Raw genomic sequence first — 14,313 nt, forward strand, 5'->3', positions numbered from 1 at the left:
CTTTCTGGTTTTTTCTTTTCAGCCGAACTAATCTGGCCGAAAGTTTTCTTTTTGACGAAAATTAATCTACACCGTAATAACTTGGTTCCATCTCAGATCTACGGCTAGTAAATTCTGATTAACACGGTAATTTCTAGGGAGTCACAAATTAGTATAGGTAGGTATATATATATATATAGGGAGAGAGAGAGGGGGGTATAGATAGATAGATAGATAGATAGACAGATATAGATAGATAGATAGATAAATAGATATAGATAGATAGATATAGATGTGATTGACTTGACCCATCCGTTAGCTTAGCACGATGATCATTTAGTTTGTTGCTATTGCTTTCTTCATAACTTATACATGTTCCTATGACTATGAGTTTATGCAACTCCCAAATACCGGAGGAACACTTAGTGTGCTATCAAACATCACAATGTAACTGGGTGATTATAAAGATGCTCTACAGGTGTCTCCGATGGTGTTTGTTGAGTTGGCATAGATCGAGATTAGGATTTGTCACTCTGAGTATCGGAGAGGTATCTCTGGGCCCTCTCGGTAATGCACATCACTATAAGCCTTGCAAGCATTGTGACTAATGAGTTAGTTGCGGGATGATGCATTACAGAACGAGTAAAGTGACTTGCCGGTAACGAGATTGAACTAGGTATTGAGATACCGACGATCGAATCTCAGGCAAGTAACATACCGATGACAAAGGGAACTACGTATGTTGTTGTGCGGTTTGACCGATAAAGATCTTCGTACAATATGTAGGAACCAATATGAGCATCCAGGTTCCACTATTGGTTATTGACCGGAGATGAGTCTCGGTCATGTCTACATAGTTCTCGAACCCGTAGGGTCCGCACGCTTAACGTTCGGTGATGATCGATATAATGAGTTTATGTGTTTTGATGTACCGAAGGTTGTTCTGAGTCCCGGATATGATCACAGACATGACGAGGAATCTTGAAATGGTTGAGACATAAAGATCGATATATTGGATGACTATGTTTGGACATCGAAATGGTTCCGGGTGAGTTCGGGCATTTACCGGAGTACTGGGAGGTTACCAGAACCCCCCGGGAAGTATATGGGCCTTATTGGGCCATAGTGGGAGAGAGGAGAAGGGAGCCTAGGAGGGGGCGCCCCCCCACCCCCCCCCCCCCAAGCCCAATCCAAATTGGGTGGGCCCCCTTTTCCTTCCCCCTCTCTCCCCCTTCCTTCCTCTCCTAATCCAACTAGGGAAGGGGGGAATCCTACTCCCGGTGGGAGTAGGACTCCCCTTGGGTGCGCCATAGAGGGCCGGCCCTCCCCCTCCTCCACTCCTTTATATACAGGGGAGGGGGGCACCCCATAGAGACACAAGTTGACAGTTGTCTTAGCCGTGTGCGGTGCCCCCCTCCACAGATTCCACCTCGGTGATATCGTTGTAGTGCTTAGGCGAAGCCCTGCGTCGGTAACTTCATCATCACCGTTATCATGTCGTCGTGCTGACGAAGCTCTCCGTCAACACTCAGCTGGATCGAGAGTTTGTGGGACGTCACTGAGTCAAACGTGTGCAGATCGCGGAGGTGCCGTACTTCAGTACTAGGATCGATCGGATCGTGAAGACGTACGACTACATCAACCGCGTTGTCATAACGCTTCCGCTTACGGTCTACGAGGGTACGTGGACTACACTCTCCCCTCTCATTGCTATGCGTCACCATGATAGATCTTTCGTGTGCGTAGGAATTTTTTTGAAATTACCGCGTTCCCCAACAGTGGCATCCGAGCCAGGTCTATGCGTAGATGTTATATGCACGAGTAGAACACAAAGAGTTGTGGGCGATAATAGTCATACTGCTTACCAGCATGTCATACTTTGATTCAGCGGTATTGTTGGATGAAGCGGCTCAGACCGGCATTACGCGTATGCTTACGCGAGACTGGTTCTGCCGACGTGCTTCGCACACAGGTGGCTAGTGGGTGTCAGTTTCTCCAACTTTAGTTGAATTGAGTGTGACTACGCCCGGTCCTTGTTGAACGTTAAAACAGCACACTTGACGAAAATCGTTGTGGTTTTGATGCGTAGGTAAGAATGGTTCTTGCTCAGCCCGTAGCAGCCACGTAAAACTTGCAACAACAAAGTAGAAGACGTCTAACTAGTTTTTGCAGGGCATGTTGTGATGTGATATGGTCAAGACATGATGCTAAATTTTATTGTATGAGATGATCATGTTTTGTAACAGAGTTATCGGCAACTAGCAGGAGCCATATGGTTGTCGCTTTATTGTATGAAATGCAATCGCCATGTAATTGCTTTACTTTATCACTAAGCGGTGGCGATAGTCGTAGAAGCAATAGTTGGCGAGATGACAATGATGCTTTGATGGAGAGCAAGGTGTCAAGCCAGTGACGATGGTGATCATGACGGTGCTTTGGAGATGGAAATCAAAGGCACAAGATGATGATGGCCATATCATATCACTTATATTGATTGCATGTGATGTTTATCCTTTATGCATCTTATTTTGCTTAGTTCGACGGTAGCATTATAAGATGATCTCTCACTAAATTTCAAGGTATAAGTGTTCTCCCTGAGTATGCACCGTTGCTACAGTTCGTCGTGCCGAGACACCACGTGATGATCAGGTGTGATAAGCTCTATGTTCACATACAATGGGTGCAAGCCAGTTTTGCACATGCAGAATACTCGGGTTAAACTTGACGAGCCTAGCATATGCAGATATGGCCTCGGAACACTGAGACCGAAAGGCCGAGCGTGAATCATATAGTAGATATGATCAACATAGTGATGTTCACCATTGAAAACTACTCCATCTCACGGGATGATCGGACATGGTTTAGTTGATATGGATCACGTGATCACTTAGATGATTAGAGGGATGTCTATCTAAGTGGGAGTTCTTAAGTAATATGATTAATTGAACTTTAATTTATCATGAACTTAGTACCTGATAGTATTTTGCATGTCTATGTTGTTGTAGATAGATGGCCCGTGCTGTCGTTCCGTTGAATTTTAATGCGTTCCAGAGAAAGCTAAGTTGAAAGATGATGGTAGCAATTACAAGAACTGGGTCCGTAACTTGAGGATTATCCTCATTGCTGCACAGAAGAATTACGTCCTGGAAGCACCGCTAGGTGACAAACCCACTGCAGGAGCAACCCCAGATGTTATGAACGTCTGGCAAAGCAAAGCTGATGACTACTCGATAGTTCAGTGTGCCATGCTTTACGGCTTAGAACCGGGACTTCAACGATGTTTTGAACGTCATGGAGCATATGAGATGTTCCAGGAGTTGAAGTTAATATTTCAAGCAAATGCCCGGATTGAGATATATGAAGTCTCCAATAAGTTCTACAGCTGCAAAATGGAGGAGAATAGTTCTGTCAGTGAACATATACTCAGAATGTCTGGTACCACAACCACTTGACTCAACTGGGAGTTAATCTTCCTGATGATAGTGTCATTGACAGAGTTCTTCAATCACTGCTACCAAGCTACAAAAGCTTCGTGATGAACTATAATATGCAAGGGATGGATAAGACAATTCCTGAGCTCTTCGCAATGCTAAAGGCTGTGGAGGTAGAAATCAAGAAGGAGCATCAAGTGTTGATGGTCAACAAGACCACTAGTTTCAAGAAAAAAGGGTAAAGGGAAGAAGTGGAACTTCAAGAAGAACAGCAAGCAAGTTGCTGCTCAAGTGAAGAACCCCAAGTCTGGACCTAAGCCTGAGACTGAGTGCTTCTACTGCAAAGGGACTGGTCACTGGAAGCAGAACTGCCCCAAGTATTTGGCGGAGAAGAAGGATGGCAAAGTGAAAGGTATATTTGATATACATGTTGTTGGTGTGTACCTTACTAATGCTCGTAGTAGCACCTGGGTATTTGATACTGGTTCTGTTGCTAATATTTGCAACTCGAAATAGGGGCTACGGATTAAGCGATGATTGGCTAAGGACGAGGTGACGATGCGCGTGGGAAATGGTTCCAAAGTCGATGTGATCGCCATCGGCACGCTACCTCTACATCTACCTTCGGGATTAGTTTTAGACCTAAATAATTGTTATTTGGTGCCAGCGTTGAGCATGAACATTATATCTGGATCTTGTTTGATGCGAGACGATTATTCATTTAAATTAGATAATAATGGTTGTTCTATTTATATGAGTAATATCTTTTATGGTCATGCACCCTTGATGAGTGGTCTGTTTTTACTAAATCTTGATAGTAGTGATACACATGTTCATAGTATTGAAGCCAAAAGGTATAAGTTTAATAATGATAGTGCAACTTATTTGTGGCACTGCCGTTTAGGTCATATTGGTGTAAAGCACATGAAGAAACTCCATGCAGATGGACTTTTGGAATCACTTGATTATGAATCACTTGATGCTTGCGAACCGTGCCTCACACTACAAAAAAATACACTTCCGTGATGATACGTGTTTGTCACAGTAGGTCACGTTTTCTGTCATGCATGAACATCCATGACAAATTTATGATAGAATCAAGATAGTCATACCTGTGTTGTCGTAGAAGTGTTCCATGACATTACCAAAATCATCATCACGGAAGTGTCCACTTCCATGACGATAAATCGCGCGTCACAGAAGTGCTTTCGTCAAGGGTGACCGACACGTGGCATCCACCGTAACGGAACGCCGTTAAGCTATCGGGTCCTGTTTTGGATCCGATAACCCGTTAACAGCCGGGACCAATGGGAAATTTTCACGTGTAAAATTCTGATTGACCGGAGGGAACACCTGTCAGCTCGTCAGTGGGCCAGATGTCGCCCGTCCATTGGAGGAAATATGCCTACGATACGTCGACACATGGCTGGGCCCAACAGAGGCCCATATAGGTTAAAAAGGCCGGCCCAGTCAAAGGCTCGTAGTACTTACTCAGGTACTAGTGGGACAGCCCAATAACGGCATGCTTAATAAAGGCCCATTTACGGCCCGAAGCCAGATCTGGCCTGTTAATTGTTCGCCGAATATTTGGGCCCATTTACAGCCCAAAGCCAGATCTGGCCCGTTAATTGTTCGCCGAATATTTGGGCCCAATTACAGCCCAGTGACTTTCGTCCTGTTAGAGGCCCGATGTAGACATGGGCCCATTTCAGCCCGGTGTGACTTTCGGCCTGGGAATGGCCCGTGCTGCCCATGGGCCATATATGGTCCGACAGGACATCGGGCCCACCAACGGCCCGTGATAAAGGTGGCAATAGTTAAGCCCAACGTGACTTTGGGCCTGTTAAAGGCCTGTTGCATAATTCGGCCCGTTGATGTCTGTACTAAGCTTTCGCCCTCTTAAAGGCCCATGATATCAGTGGGCCAACTAAAGCCCGAGATATGTTTTGGCCTGGTAACTGCCCGTGATATAACTGGGCCCAAAAAGGCCCAGTCTACATTTCATCCTGCTGAATGCCCGTCGACGACTAGTGAAAATTGAGGCCCAACATGCATTTCGGCCTGCTAAAGGCCCATGGTTTCATCTGGGCCGTAACAGGCCAGTACAATATTCAGCCTGTTAATGGCTCAACGCTACCTGGGCCAAACTAAGCGTTGGGTCCACAAAAGGCCCAACTAAAATATAGGTCGGTGTAAGTTGTGGGCCTCGCGCAAAGTGTGAAGGCCCCAATCATTCGGGCCCAAGAAAGATGCAGGCCGGCCCAATTGTGGCCCGCTAAACACCAAGCCCGTTGGAGGCGAATGTTTCAGCCCGGTCGACTACATCTGATTTTTTTCAGATAGCGAATGATGGCAGTAACTAGTAGGAATTAAGAACAAACCTACTCTATACAATAAAGAAATTACGGCATGGTAACTAAGAATAAACCTACACTATACAATAAAGGATTTATGGTATTTTACATCCACTGGGCATCAAAGTTTGCCAGCAGTGATCATAAAGCGCAACGAAGAAGCAGATTACAAAAACTGGGCACTATTGCAGCGTAACAAAATAATACTGAACCGAGACCACTTCCAAGATAGTTCAAGAAAGGTTAGCCTTGCGCGGTAACTACTGCGCAAGCTGCTGAGCAAGGCTGTGAGACCGGCCTAGCATGTCGGTCATAGCTTCCAGGTGTAGCTATTTAGCGATGAGGTTCTCATTGGTGTTCTCCACAATCTTTCTTAGAGATAGGACTTCAAGTCGAAGTTGAGTTGCAGAATGCCTTTCTGCTAGAACTTGGGACTGAAGAAGTCGAACTGATTCAGCCAACGAATTCTGTGAGCTTGTCTGACTGCTAGTCTCAAGTAACTTGAACACTGCATCAAGACAAGACTTTGGGGTTGTCTCGCTATCTTCAAGATGTTTTGCCTTCTTTGCTGCAATATATGTTGGGTTTGTCTCACAGCCTTCAGCAGACTTGTGCTTGCCATCAGGCATATCACCCTGAAACAAAGCAGAGAGATGACAGGTTTTGCACGTGTATAAACAAAGATGATAATTGTGCTGTCAATTCCATCCAATTTCAAATTAGAAAATAAAGAGTAAATTCAAAATATCAATAGCATAATTTGGCATTGTTCATAATGCAGGGAGCTTCACCACACTACTGGATTACCATGTCAACATAACAAGCATAGATGAAGGGCAAAGAAAATCATTGTATCTATTTTGGTTAATGTGCATGGCATGTTGCTCATATCATCAGCCACATCGGTAAGATAAAACAGGAGATGACAAGGTGCAAACGTGGGCTGCTTCACCACACACTGGATGATAGATCCACAAAAACAAGCATACATATAGGGAGTATTGAGTAATGTGCATGGTATGAATAAGGAATTTGGTTTTACAAGTAAAACTTAGAACTTACGGTTCTTGCAAACATGCATTTTGGTAGAAACAGCAAACTAAACAGCAGTAAACGATAGGGAAATTGAGCAAATTAAACAGCAGTTGAGGATAAAGGCTTTGGAAGGACTAACTTACATTAACAGTTAACACCGGCTTTATAATGCCCTTCTCCATGTCAAGGGAAGGATAACTCAAGAATTTCAGCACAGAATCTTCTTCATAAGCATTGCCTGTACTCTACATTTTATAGAGAGTAATTATAGATATGATAATACTGGAAGGGATAGAGGATAATGAAGATAAGATGCAGATTGATGCTACATAATCAACTACCAATCCCTAGAAGTACAAGCTTTACATGACAAAATGTACTGACAAGAGCAATGGGCTACACTTCTACACTGGCATCGTCTCTGTATTCTACTTTTTGGTAAGATTAAATATAGATATGATCTTTTTAGTAAATGGTGGGCGAGGGAGATAAGATGCAGAATGCTACACAATGAACCAATCCCTCTTCCCATAATACAAGAGTGTTTTGAACACTGGTGTACTGTACAAAACGTTCTTACATTATGGGATGGAGGGAGTAGCTGTTAATGTAAGTACAGTGATAGACGACGTTCAGTCCTTACAAGAGGACTGTGAGCTAAACCTCTTCAAAAGCATTGGGTTGATTCTAAATTTATGTAAGAGTCCATACGGATCTTATAATGTCCACCAAATGGACGATAACGAGGCTAACATGTGCAGTGATGCTACATAATCAAACAGCTATGAAAGTAAGTATGGTCATACAGGGCAAGAGGTACTCACAAGAGCAATGCAGTGTGCAGTATAGTTGCGAGATTCTGTGGTCCCTTGAGAATGAATGTTCTTCTGCTAACAGTTTTCGTACAAGTGAGATGTTAAGGAAAATGCAGAAATGTAGTTCAAATTGTGATGTGATATCATAGACAGTACCTTACGCTACAGCCGAGACCAATGTGTAACAAGATTATTCCAGTCACCGTCGGATAAATGTAGCACCGGAGACTTTACAGAAATTTCGTTTAGAGGCTTGCCATCGAAGTGCGCTTGCCTCAGGTAGGAGCGATACTTCATCAACGAGTGCTTGAAAAGCGCAACCAACCCTTGCTCGTCTTCACAATCCAGTTTGGTCCTCGCCTATTTAAAAGAATGAAATCTTGTGTCTTCTGTCAGCAGAAACATATGCAGTAATGACCATGAATAACATTAGTACATTACTTACGCGTAAGTTGCGGAGGAAGACTGGAAATTGTTCTATGTCTGCGGTATAATCTTTCCATGAAGGAAAGGTGCGCACAAAGTTCCTGACAACAATATAAGCTTTGTCTTCTAAACTGGGAAGAAATGGAACATGGGTCCTATTTGCTGCAATTGGGGCTCTCTCTGGTTCGAAAAGGGATTTGGCAACCGGATTTGGTGTACTCTTTGCTGGAATGGGGGTTTTGCGTCGTAGAGCCGGTGCTATGTCAACTGGCATAATCATAATGTTTGCTGCAGTTGGGGTCTGCTGAGTTGGGGCATCAGAAATGACCAGTGTAGTAGGGCTAGTCTGCTAGAGTTGGGGTATTTTGTGGGACAGGTGATATTGCAACTACACCTAATGGGCTATTTGATTTATCAGGTGCCACTACCTTTTCCAAATACTTTGCTTGTGCTCCTCCATGATCAGCAATCGCCCTCTTCCTTTTGAACGTCTGATACACAAGAACAGCATTTGAATGGATAAATATGGTATGATGACAGATGGAATATGTACTGAAAATGGATAGGCAGGGCGTATTCACATACACGATGTGTAAACTAAGCTAATGGCAGTTCAACAAAGTAGAAGCAATGCAAAGCATCAGTTGCAAGATATGTACGACCAATATAACCTTGGAAAGTTAGAGCAAGCACCTTGATGGGTGAATAAGATAGGGCATCTTCCTCTGACTCCTCCACTAGGGAGCTACATTGACTTAGGTCTCCCTCTAGCTCAGAATCACTATTAGGATCATATCCTGAGCATGGATCTGTAGGTGGAGAGCGTTTGCATTGCATTGCATCCAGAATTGATTTCAGTCCCTTAATGCCAAGTTTGACAGCCATGGCATTGTTCTGCTTTATTCTTTTCATGCGCGCAAGCTCATAATCATTATGATGCTGTTCAGAATCTGAGATTCATGAAAACATAAAAAGTAGTCAAATTATCTATGGAATGCATTGCAGATTCAACTCGAAGAGTGTCTCCCTATAAACCCCTGCATATGCAAAGTTCACCCCCCAACCATGCTGACCAGACCACACACAGAAATACAAATCCCTTATGTCTCTATAACAGACAGACACACATTTCAAAACTGAAGTAGGAACATTAGAATCATATGAAATTCATATTTGAACAAATAAACTAAGGAATTATGAGTGGCATAATGTTTAGCTTCAAGGGTGGAGTGTTGGTAGTGGGACACAAAGCAAGTAGGCAGATTGTATTCCATGTAAAAGATCGAAGCCTATGTAAAAGCTGGAAATGACACTTTCTTTCTATACAAGGCAGTGTTCGTTGCCCACACATGATGGAAGAGATCACATAGAGAAATACTATTCACTCATGTCTACGGTTGCAGTATTTAGAAACAGGGTGGTCCACCCTAAAAGAATATTGCCAACAAATATGACAAGGCAAGCATAGATGTAGTGAATCAATCATTTACTTGTGAGCTTACTAGGACAAGTATGCAGAATTGTAACTGCAGTAAGAGACCGTCCAAAATCTGAATCAAGAAGTTTGTCTAGCACTTATTGTTTGCAACTAATCGACGTGAATAATTTGATATTATATCGAATGAGTAAGAAAGACAAGTAAAATTGTCAACAAACCTGGCTTGCAGTAGTAATCTGGGTCAATGTCACTACGACCAACAATCCAAAATGACTAGTGTCTGTTCCTAGGGCCGGAACTTTGAAAACCCTGTGAACTTTACAGGTACTAAAGATTACCGAAATACATCTGAACCAGTAAGTGTAGGTAGCACTGAGCACACAACAAACCCTAATGACAGTCCTGCCTAATGAGTAATGAATCAATTAGAAAATGTGTGATGAGGAGTGGCTGCTGAGTGTTGAGGACGTATCTCAGGATAAATCGGGTTGGCTTAGTGGGTGCTGCACGCCTGAGCCCTGAACGGACTGGGAAGGTAGGCACGGCGGCGCGCCCGAGGAGCGGTGACGCTGTTGGGCGAGTAGCTCCTGACCTCCTGTTAGTCCGGCATCTCCTCCTAGATTTGAGGCAGGCGGCTGGGGCGAGTAGAGATCGGAAGCGCGCAGCAGAACAGAGGGGAATCGGGGCCTGGGACGACCCAAAATCCCAGGGTGGGCCGGCCCACCGTGGGCACCCTGTAGAGATACACACCCGAGCGGCGAACATGCATTTTCGAAACTAATTTAGCAACATTTAGCTGACCAATTAAACGACTCTGTTTTAATAATATCAGATTCGTATTTGAACAACTAAGCTTGTTTAGCTTGATGGGTGGAGCAGTGCTATTATGACACGAAGCACGTATTCTGATCGTATAGTGATCATAAAAGGGGGAAACTGGAGAAATGATATTTAGCAGCCATTGTTTGCTTCGAACTAAGAACTAAATTCTAAGAGCTGAAAAGAAAGTAGAGTAACCAAGTTAAGATCTATTTTCTGGTTGAGATCAAAAAGTTGAGGAGATATGAAGTACCACCTCTCTTACGGTGCCGTGTAGGCATCGGGGGTGCGATGGCTGTTGGTGGCGCTAAAGCAGATCTGCGACGGTAGACGGATGCATCGGGGGATAAGTCCGTTGCGGTGGAAGAGAACGTCGTGTGAGCGGCCCCGGCAAAGAGGACGACGGCGCCGATGAAGCGAGAGGACGTGATGCAAGGCTCTTGGTCCATCGCCGTGGATGAGAAATGTCCATATCTAGCAGTGGACGACGCGGTCTTGGTAGGCGCTCCGGCATGGTGGAGGACGGTGGAGATGGATGTGGTGGAGGACGGCGGCGATGGATGGGGTGGAGGACGGCGGCGATGGATGGGGTGGCGGACGGAGGCTGGTGTGGGGATGGTGTTCTAGCGCGGACAGTCTATGAATGGGAAAATGGAGGTACGGGGAACCATGTTTTTGGGACGCGCCTGTCTGAAATATGGGAAAGTTACGAACTTAGCCCCCGTTTAAAATTTGGACGTCTCGTTGGTTGGGGATACGACGGTAATCTCGCATCTCGCCAATATTTGCCCATAGCGATTTCGGGCGAGGAGAGGGTGGTTGGCACCCATGGTTGGCGCCCACGGTGTATGAAGGGGCTGACAGGTAGGGCGGTTGTGTCACGTCTGAGTGAAGTTACAAACCTGCCCCTATTGAAAATATTTACCTACATCGATTTCGGCCGAGTCAAGTTTGTTTTGCCGCCCACCGTGTATGAATGGGGAAATGAAGGGAGAAACAGAGGTCTTTCAGACGACCTTGAATCAAATGTGTTTTGCCGCCCATTTTTGGCGCCCACCGTGTTGTAATGGGCTCAGAGGCGGTCGTGTCACGTCTGATTGAAGTTACTATCCTACCCCTATTTAGAGCAGTGGAAATCGGGCCGATGGATTGTGTGTGTAATGGGTAGACAGTAATTTCCATCTCCCAAACACTTGGCTTTGGGCAGCCGACGTGGGAGTGGACATTTTGCCGCTTCTTTTGAATTCTGGGACAATAAGAATCCACGTTTACCCTGGCAACTAAATTCGAATCCATTTTGTATTCCTATACGAATCTTTATAAATCATTCTATGTGTTTTTATATATCTTCAAAAGGACGACAAAGATGTATTCCATTGTCATATATGAATATGGTTTACAAATGCCGATACTCAAATTCAGAAGCTAGAATCCAGTTTAAGGTGAATTCGAATATTTGGAACACTTCATGTCCAACTCAAATGTCACACGCAGCATAATGTGTACTCCCATTTAGATATGTACACAAGCGATTTATCAAGATTCAAATACCGAGTCAATCAACCAAGAATGTACAAAACTAACAGACATATAAACACTTATAGAGTATATGGATCAATAATATCAACTAACATACATAAGCCAGGCCGCTGTACTTTTTTTTGCTACAATAGCATCCTTTTTTTAGCCAAGCTACTACAACATCTTGGCCCTTTCCGATGCGTGCCACTTATGGTCCATCTATACTACTATTATTGCTGAATGCACATTCAGCCCGATTGGCATATTTGTAGGTCTGGCACAGCAATCAAAATGAAATGTCTCCGAGTCTTATCAATTAATACAGACTTGTGCTCAAATAAAATTACAAATCAAAAAACAAAAAACAAAAAAAAACAATTATTACATGATCTCTAAAACAAATGGTTTGATTGATTACATGAACAAACAACACAAAGGTTATTCAACGATGGAAAGAACATTTCACCTATGATTTACCAAGTGGGAATTTAATTTCCTTTTTTCCTTCAGGACCTTAACAATGTGGTCAGTCTCAGCTTGCTTCGTTTTGAAATCCACCAAATATTTAATGGTTGTCTTGAGTACTGCTACTGATTGTGCTGTTTGCTTCCTCAACATGTCAACTTCATCTCTAAGTGCAGAAGTAGAATCTCTTTCTACCTCTAGTTTAGCCTCTAGGGCATCAGCAGTTGGCAATTCATAATGCACGATTGGGCCGGTGCCACTGCTGTGGGATGATACAGCGTCCATGGGGACCTCGCTCTTTGATCTTGGGCTAATCTGTTTTGCCATTAAAGTCCCGATTGGATTCAGAAAAGTTTAAGTTAGCAAAACATCTCAACTAGGAGTTATAACAGCAAACCAGTTAAACAAACAAGGAATTAAATTCGATGCTGAAAAGTAGTTATTAACATCATTGTAACCCGTTGTTGCAGCAGCAAAGCAGTTAAACAAACAAGTAGCTATTTAAGTTCATGCAAACATGTAATTCTTAACAGTAAGTATCAAACACATAGATAGGTGCAGTATATAATAGGATTAACAGGCTGTGGCATTATGTAATCAGTAGCAAACTAAAATCAGCCAAGCAGCGTAATTGAACAATTTTGCAATAAGTGGCTAACTAAAATTCCGAGAAGCAGGTAACTGAACTTACGCTAGTTCTTTGTACAGGCACACTGCAACTTCTTTTTCGCTTACAAGGTTGTACGAAGGAGTCCATGGCATCAATTGCTTGGATACGCAGTCCCAATACTTCTTTCTTCCCACACTGCATTGGTAAGTCGAATGGTTAATCTGGTAAGATGGTGCGTCCTTGATATGTTATATGAGGACGTGTAGTCAGACTAGTTGTAGCCACACACATCACACTGGCTTTTACTGTATATTTCATGCAATTACTTTTGGCATATCGAGATCTAAGAAATCTACAATAGGATGAATAGACTGGCATCCTTCACATTATTGGCGAACTCAGTTCATAGAAACAAGCAATTCAACCATTCTGTGGGTAAATCAAAAGCGCCACTGGAATATTTTCCACTACCCCAATCATACACGCAAAAGGGGCGACGCCACCATAGGGGCTTGTATGGGCGGCCACCTCGGGTGGCTCGAAAGTGTGCACCTAGTTTGAGTCGTCCAGGTTGGCCCGGGCTAGTTTTGTTCGTCCCAACGCACGAGCAGGCAATGTAAAAAATGAAGAAAAATGTTTCAATTTGGATAGGCCAATAACATAAGTGCAAGGCAGGCCCTATAGCAGGCTCGCAGCCCAAACGAGCACGTCCCATATCGATCGACAGCAGGAAAAATCCCAATTCATCTGCTCCAGCCTCCAGTCTGGTTCGCTCCTAATCTAGCCGCCGCTGGACATACCGACACAACACTTCCTCGTGCCCTCGTTGGAGGGCGGTCACCGGGCTTCAAGTGAATGGAAGGACAAGAAGATGAAGATCCAACCCTGGGTGTAGCCTGCATGGAAGGCAGCGGCGGCAGCACGGGCATGGCATCGAGCTTACGCAAACGGACAATCGCAGCTTGCAAGAGTAGCATGCGCAACGAGGAGGTACATCACATCCCTGATTATATATAATTCAACTCTTCAATTTCTGGCCAATAGTTAAACCTGACGGTGTTGTAAAACTGCATGTATGTAGGGAATCTATGAGAAAATGAAACCAATTTCTACTTATTTTATAACTCTCCCAATCAATACTGAACTGACTGAATTTGATGTATCTAATCAAGTTTCCGGTGCAAACATCCAAGCTCATGTTGTTCTTGAGCCTGAAGTGTCTAATGAACAGACTGCTAATGAAGGATTTGATGCAAGCCTTTTACATGCTCCTGGTGATGAACATATAGTGTCTAATGAGGCATCTAATGCAAGCATTTTGCAAGCTCCCATTGAAGGATTTAGTGTCTAATGATGATCTGCTATGTTGAGAGAGACATAGAGATTTGCAGGCATTGATGACAAGCAAATTATAGTGCAT

This window comes from Aegilops tauschii, chromosome 1 (assembly GCF_002575655.3).
Source record: "Aegilops tauschii subsp. strangulata cultivar AL8/78 chromosome 1, Aet v6.0, whole genome shotgun sequence".
In the NCBI taxonomy this organism is placed as follows: domain Eukaryota; kingdom Viridiplantae; phylum Streptophyta; class Magnoliopsida; order Poales; family Poaceae; genus Aegilops; species Aegilops tauschii.